We start from the raw sequence: 8,134 nt of genomic DNA on the forward strand, positions 1-8,134 counted from the left end.
AGGTATCACAAATTTAGCCGTGTGGTGTAATATTGTCACTTCTGATGTCATATTTCTGGAAAATACATCAAAAAAAAAAATGAACGGAATCGTGCTATAGTATATTAAAAGATTGAAAAGTTCTGATTTGAGTGGAAGGAAAAAAAACCAACAACACACATTTGTCCTTGCCTGCCTTGTGACAGCAGGTTTCTACCTCGAGACAACGTTCAGTGTATATTTCCTACCACATCAGACTGAGGAACATAACAAAACGAAAGGGGAGTGTGTGTGATTTGCTGCTACAGTTGGAAATACTTCAGAGATGACGTCACAGCAAGCTCTAAAGTGTTGTATGCCATGAGCCTTAAAAAAAAAAACAAGAGAGAGATAAAGACGAAAAAGGTCGGATTATTCTTGAAAATTTGTCTTCAGCTGCACATGAGGTATTTCTATAAGTTTCATTGTATTTGCTACGATGTTGCAAGATGTCCCCTGCAGTGCTGCTCTGTCTGCCAAGGTAGACCTGCAGAATGAGTATATCTGGTCGTAGAAATGTAAATTCTGACCGAAAAAAGAGTTCAGCTTGAGCACGCTCTTTTGACGTAAACTCAACTCAAAAAACAGAGCGGTAAAACCGTAAGAATGTACTGCAGGGGAAGTTTCATGTTGTTTAATAGGCTTCACCATTTCAGTACCCCTCCGTGAATGTAGGCAGGACTGGGCACCTTTATTTGGGTGACATTGTCTGGAACTAGAGCAGCGACTCGACAAACAAACATTGTCGGGCCAGAATGATGTATGCATGATTGATCCCGTCCAATGACGATTTGGGTTATCCAGGCCCGGCCCAAGCAGATGCTGCAACCTTGACCACTATGCCATGCGAAGCTACTAGGAGGGGGTCGCCATTTCTACCAGGGCGTTGATGTTCGGCCAAACAACTCAGTTTTGGAGAGTGCCAGTGTATGCACACATATATTCCCTCCATGAAAAATGGTTCCAAGTACCTGTAGATAGTCTGTGTACGTACATGTCTTGTATGATGGATGTAGATATTGGTAAGGCAAACATTCATGATGCGTAATGTGTCAATGCACTCATTAGACATTGGGCAAAATCCCTCCACAGAGGTTAATAGATTTAGCTACTAAATGTAATTTTCTACCATAACTTCAGCGAAGAGAATTTGATAGAAATGTAATTTGGTACAAAGGATACAAATATAGGAGAAATACTTTTATTTGTACATAGGGGGTGAGAGCTCATGAATTTCATCATAATACATGTATGAAAATGAAGGGCCCGGCCATTGAATTATTGAATGATATTGAAATGTCTCTGAAATTTTTTTGATGTGATGTAAATCAAAGGTGTGTCACACCATCGAAATTGGATATCTTGCCAGCAAAACAGTTGAAAAATACCCGTTTGTCCTGTGATATGATCACACTAAAATTATGATGTACACGTATTGCGGCCCCAGAGAGGGGCATTCTTTAAATTATCTCAGTGAACGGCAACCACTGAAAAAAATTTCCCCCTTTGCCGAGACATTGTTATGCATTGATGTTGCTGCTTTAAACCGTGATCTTTCCTGAGATGGCGACATGTCTATCAGAGTTACGCTTTGCTGTTTCCTTAGCGTGTACGACGTCTTTGTGTAATTTCAATTAATTAGTCGTGTGAATGATTATGGGAGCCTCAGAGGTGTGTATGTTAAATGTTTGATTGTGACTTAAGTATGTTTCTTTGTTTTGTTGTTGTTGGTTTTTTTTTTCAAATTTGTTATTGGGGAAAGAGAATTTTAGAAATTAGATGAGCTGTGTCAGATGTCAAGGAAATCAAAGGATTATTGCAGAAAATGCTGCAGAAGGGTCTCATTTATATGCAATATTTTAAGTGCAGCAAAGAGAGGCTCAATTAAATCTGAACACTTTTGATGTGTTCTATATGTAGAAGATCTTTACTCATGCAAAAACACTTTAGTATGTATATATTTATGAGTACACGTTGTATGTATCCACACATATCTAGTCCCCAAAAGCTGGATTTCATGTCATGTCTCAACATCCTGGTTTTTGTCCCAGGAAATACATATAACTGTATATAATGATGTAGAGATTCTGTAGTTATTCTCAATCAAGTCACTGCAGAAGGTGTGATTGAACAAATCAAATTCTAAATATAGCAGGAACTGATCACTCTTTGTATCCTACACTCAGGAGCCATGGAACTATGATTTTTTGAGGGTTCTATTAAAGGGGGGGGGGGAGGGAGCATTGCCTTCCGACCCCATCTTGAGCACTACCCCTATCACTTTGCCCCCCCCCCCCCCAAAAAAAAAAAAAAAAAAAAAAAAATTCCATGGCCCCCGATGCTAATGAAAGGGAAAAACGATCGTGTATTTAAAGATTGTTGCTACACCATTGACTGTGGGGCAGAATGTAGTGCATTTGTCTGTGTGAGGTGTATTGTATTCATGACAAATCTGCAGTATTCGTCCAAGCACTAATTCCCTCCAGTTTGTGCAGAACTGTTCAGAATGTATGATGGAACAGGCATCGGCCAATGAGACAGTGTATATGACTGTACAGGCAAGGTTTAATCACAGTACTTCATACGTCACCTTTCAAGTTCATGATGCATTGTTCTTTTTCACTGCGGTTCAAAGAAACCTGTGTATCACTAAGAAATAATAACAAACAAGAACAAAAGTAACAACCACATAGAGCTTAAATTAGTTAATTCAACCCAATTACACTACCATGTCTCTGCAAAATTGGAGTTGACAGTGTGGCACGTGGAGCCAAACGTTTTAATCAGTGATGAAATTTCTGATAGCAACTTGGATGACCTGCAATAACTGCCAGTAATCAGTTTCAGTAGCTGTCAGTAATCATCAGTCAAGTAGTAATTCAACTCTCTTTGATTCTTCGTGGATGTGCTCAAATTTGTTTTAATATAATCTGTTGCTGTCATATTTTATTTTATTTTTTTTAAACTTCAAAATAAAAATACACAGAAACATACACCCACCCAGCCGTCAGTTTTATGCAGTATTAGTAAGCCTTGAGTATTCTCGTTCAGCTTAAAAGATTATAAGCTGCAATGAGAATCCTCAAATTGGCAGCAGTAGATGAGATAGATGGTCTTCCATTCTTATGATGAATGACAGGAATCATTGCAAAGTTCATAATTGCCATCAAATTTCTGTTCCACCTGCTCCAGGGGACATCTGTACCGCATTACATAGCAGTGTCACCAACGTCATGTTCAACAAGCTGAAGTTTTGCTTCCTTGTAGGTGTAGAAAGTTTGTTGTGAGTATAGTTGCAACCCTGGGGCTGTAAAGATCTATTAAGCAATGTGGGCCAGTTGTGACCATGACGATCACTTCTTGAACAGACTCTTTTGTCTTTTCTCTGGTCTGAAGGGTATGCAAAGCTTTGGGTAACTGTTCTGGTTTCAGTGTGTTTTGAGGAAGCAGATGGTTTCAGTAGCTTGATATTATTATAGGTTGCAATCTTTGTATGACTCTATGCTCAGTTCCTTTTATAGTCCATCATGCATATGTATTCCTCCCTTGGAATTGCCCAAATTATGAACATGTAATGAGAACACACTAGCTGCATGTTTTGTTTTGTTTGTTTTGTTTTGTTTTGTTTTGTTTTTGTTTTTGTTTTTGTATGATTTGAGCGAATGCACAGTCACAGAAGATATGTTCTGCCCTTGATGTGCAGAATGGCATAATCCCTTTAGATACACTGTACCATTCCTCATTGCTACAGAGATGCCAACCAATACAATTTTATAGTACCTGGTACATTGTATTTCGTAGTATAATACGATATTGCCTCTTGAAAGTATGACTTTTCGTCTTTCAGATCAAAAATGAAGCTAACATAAACTGTAGAAAACTGCGGAAAACCGCATCATCTTATAGAAAGTAAGATGTTAGTACTACTGAATTCCTGCAACCCCTACAAAAATGTTGAACAATTAGCCTAAATGGGTGGGAAAATATGCAAATGCTTCACAATTTTCTCATCAATGTTTATGAAAAAGCAACATTTTACTTGGCATGCAAATTCTTACCAGGGATACATTTTTTTTTTCTGACATATCACTGGCTCAGGGCCAACGACCTAGCGGTGGTGTCGAGATTTCATGAAAATCTGATTTTCCCCTCCAAAATTTGATTTGTTTTTTAAAGGATATTCCATCTGTTTTTTGTGTTGTTGTTGGGTTTTTTTTTTTTTTTTTTTGTCAGGAAGTTGGCATCTCGATCTGATACTGTCAGAGGCAGTGGTTACAGAATGTTTTATCCACGTTTTCCTGCTATTGGATCCACCCAGTTTCTATGTATATATGAATCTACTTCTCCACCCCTCAAGCTGCCCCCCCCCCCCCCCCATGAATCATGGGATGGAGGATTTGATTGACCAACTGACTTAAACTTGTGTGTGTATCTGTAGTGCTGTATGTCTGTCTCTTAATAGTCGAGTCGGTCGGTCAATTTGGATGCGAAGATGATGGGTAATTTAGGAATCATGACGTTATAAAGAAAGTGCATTCTCTGGGGTGATAAAAAGGTAATTCTACAAGTCATGTATATCTGTACAGTGTTGTATGAAATCTCACGCCCAATAATACCCAAGGCCAGTAGTACTGTAAATGATGTATATACATGTATGAAAGTCTTGTCAGGAATTGAATCAAGAAAAAAGTTATGTGATTTGAGACATCGGCAGCAATTATGTGGTTGTGTGTTTGTGTGTTCATGTCTAGTGAATAATTTACAAAGTCTCATTCCTTTGTTTCCGTTGTGATGCGAGGATGTTGACGGAATACTTTATGACGCACTTGTTGTAGAAGATATTTGTGTGTATTTTTATGGGACCATTCAGACTAAAAAGTTGTTTGTTATTTCATGCAGTGGTGGGTGCATTGTTACACGTGTATGCCTTGTTTTCAGTCATTTGCATTGCATTCAACACGACTATTGTAGATGTTTATTACATATCGACATTCTTTATTTTTTCACTTACGAAACGGGGAATGATGAGTGTTCTCTGATGATAGAAAGTGTATATTTTTCTCGTTTATTTCATTATTTTTGATCTCCCTCCGTGGATTTGATGCAACTCCTTGAGACAGTACTAAATGTGCCTACTTTTGAAAAGTAGACACAGAGGGGCATTTGCCCTGTGGTAGCTGATGCAGGCAGCACCTCCTTCTTGGCACTCGCGTGTTATGATGCACACCAGGATTCGGCGATCTAAAGATTAATATTTTTATTAATAAAATCAACCCAGAGTGCATCTAGGGAAACAAGTTCCCACAGTATTTCTTTTGTGTATGCTCGCAGAAAGCTGCGAGCGGCATTTTGTGCAATTAACAGAGGCGCAATTTGCAGTAATTGGTACCTACTGGAATTCCAGATGGCGGCACAACCACAAGATGTGTGCAGATGCGTGGATATGTCGTTGGTACGTGATACATGATGCACGGAGAATATTTCCAGATGTGTTAAAGAAGTACACACCACCTGCTAAACACATGTCAGCATCTGCAAGGGAACACTTTGAGAATCTAATGTTAATGTCACATTCTGTATTGTCCCAATCACATTAGTATGTGTTGAGCCCTGTATATGAGTCTAATTTCTCACTAATCAGGACCCACGACAATTGCAAGAGTGGTTGAATATGCAATTGTGGATTACAGAAATGAAAGGTATGCATGCAAGTTTCATTCATGTCAGGATCTGACTTAATATTTTAGCTTGTTGTTAAAATGGCGGTTAGCACACAACTTTTTAAATTCACAAAGTAAATTGCATATACAGTGATCATCCATCAAATACATGTACAGTATACTGCAATCATCCTTCAAAGATGTGAACAAAATGCTGCATAGCAGTGAAGAAAAGATTTAATGGCAATGTGATTCTCCGGGCCAAGAGAGTAGAAACATTTTTGTGTTTTTCCACTGTAAGAATTTCTCTTTTCAATCCCATCAAGTTTTCTGAAATGTACATTTAGTCTTTATTTCATAATAATTTTGTAACTTACTTATTACTGCAGTAGCATGTTCCAAGTTGCTGGAGTTGTTCAACTTCATCGAAGTTTGGCTGTTGTGATGGAGGATCCGAGAGTGGGGCTAAAGAGGCACCAGATTTTGTGCCTGTACCCCTGTGGTTTTCAGTGGAGCCTTTGCTTTTTGTTTTATTCATCCCGAAGCGAACATATGCATCATGTATTCCACAGCTTGGTACCTTTTTAGACAAAATCAAGTGACTCAGGGATCACCGGTGTGATGGCTCAGGTTGAGAGGGGGAAATGTGTTCATGGGATAACGGGAAGCCTACTGGAAGTTTATGTTAACCAGTTGAAGACTAGTCCCGAGTTGACCCGGGCAGGTGTCTATATGGGAAATATGCATTGTAGCAAAATCAGCCTGTCCTCAGCGAGTTAAGAATAGCATAAAATCAAACCAGCAGAACAGAATGAAGTTTATGAAACTTGTACATACAATAAGAAATTCTTAGGTTGTTTGTTAAAGTTTTGCAGTAAAAAGGGGGGAAAAAAAGGTTGTTGGGGGCAGCCTCATGTGCAAAATTACTGCAGATGTAACAATGATAACATTTCGTCACGATCTTCCCATAGAGTTGTTTATAAAAAATGATATGACGATATGGTATAGGTTGGCAATGTAGCAACAACAACTCCATTTCATGTAGAACTGACTGTTGTGATAATTCATTACAAATTTGTAATTAACAATCTAGTGGTTTTTGTGTGTGTGTATGCCATTTTCAAAAAAGGGGCTTTAGTGAGGGTTTGTGTTCAACTTTATGGGAAACTTATGAGGTGTGACGACATCGTCGACTCTGCTGATTTGCATATAAGTATGTAATCGTTACCAACACTAATGAATTAATGATTTGAGTAAATGTGTAAAACATACACATTTGGTATTTTCTGTACAACTGTAGTTTGTATCTTGTGAAATTACACTTTTATCCTTCTATTCGTTTGATTTTACTGTGGTTTGATAGTAAAGTCTTGTCTGTTTGATTTTACTAAATATTGTTCTCGGAGCCATTTTGAACTTGCGGCACAAAGTTTGACTCCCATGTCTTCCCTTCTCATAGGTAGACATTGAGCAATTACTATCCTCCTACGTCACCCCGATTCCAAGTGCACGTAGCATTAATGTATTCCCATTCAGTAGCTTGCAGGAAAGATATTAGACTCAGGAATCATCAACTGTGATGGCATTAAGGGTATCAAATTTTATGATGAACAGAGTTGATATTTTAGGATCTGTGTTGCGAGTTCACCTTCACTGCTTTTCTCCATGAATGAACACAGAGCTAGTATTTTATATATAAAAACTTCTGATTGAAGTGTGTGCAGTGTGTATTCCAGTGCATTTAGTTTTTTTTTGGTAGAAAGTCAATCAAAATTCTTGTGGATTTACTACCTTGAAGACATGAGGCATTTAGACAGTGGGCCAGGGACTCAAATCAATGCATGTGGGAACTGAATGGCTGTAGAGGCATAGATGTAATGTAGCCTTCCGCCATTTCAGATCAAGATCAAAGCCATGTGTATGAAGCTTTATTTTCTGTAGCCTATCCAATAGCCATCGAGGTCTTGGCTGACCAGCATGAAATGCACTTTAACGTGGTGATGATAGATTATGTGGATATGATGTGCTGTCATGTGACAGCCACCTGCAAGCATTTGCTTTAGATTCCAAATGACTTGACAAAATTGCATGCAAACATTCGCAAGGTTCTTTTTTTTTACTGTATAAGCTGTAACCATCCTGTTATTTTCGCATACAGATATTTCCACGAATTAGAAGGTTACGGACATTTTCGCAAGATGTTGTTTTCGCGAATTGACACCAACGCTATCTTGCATGCATTGTTACTCCAGTGTGTGGCGACACTTTCGCGTGTTGTTAAATTCGCGATCCAACTGTGATTCGTGAAATTCGCGAAAATTAAACCCTCGCAAAAATAATCACTTGTACAGTAATTCCTGCATTGTGTTGGTGTTGTTGTTGAAACAAGAGAATTATCAAATATGCAGTTGACTCAAATGAGATTTTGATTGCAATTGAATACATCCGGTAAGTTG

The sequence above is a fragment of the Diadema setosum genome, chromosome 2 (assembly GCF_964275005.1).
Source record: "Diadema setosum chromosome 2, eeDiaSeto1, whole genome shotgun sequence".
NCBI classification, from domain to species: domain Eukaryota; kingdom Metazoa; phylum Echinodermata; class Echinoidea; order Diadematoida; family Diadematidae; genus Diadema; species Diadema setosum.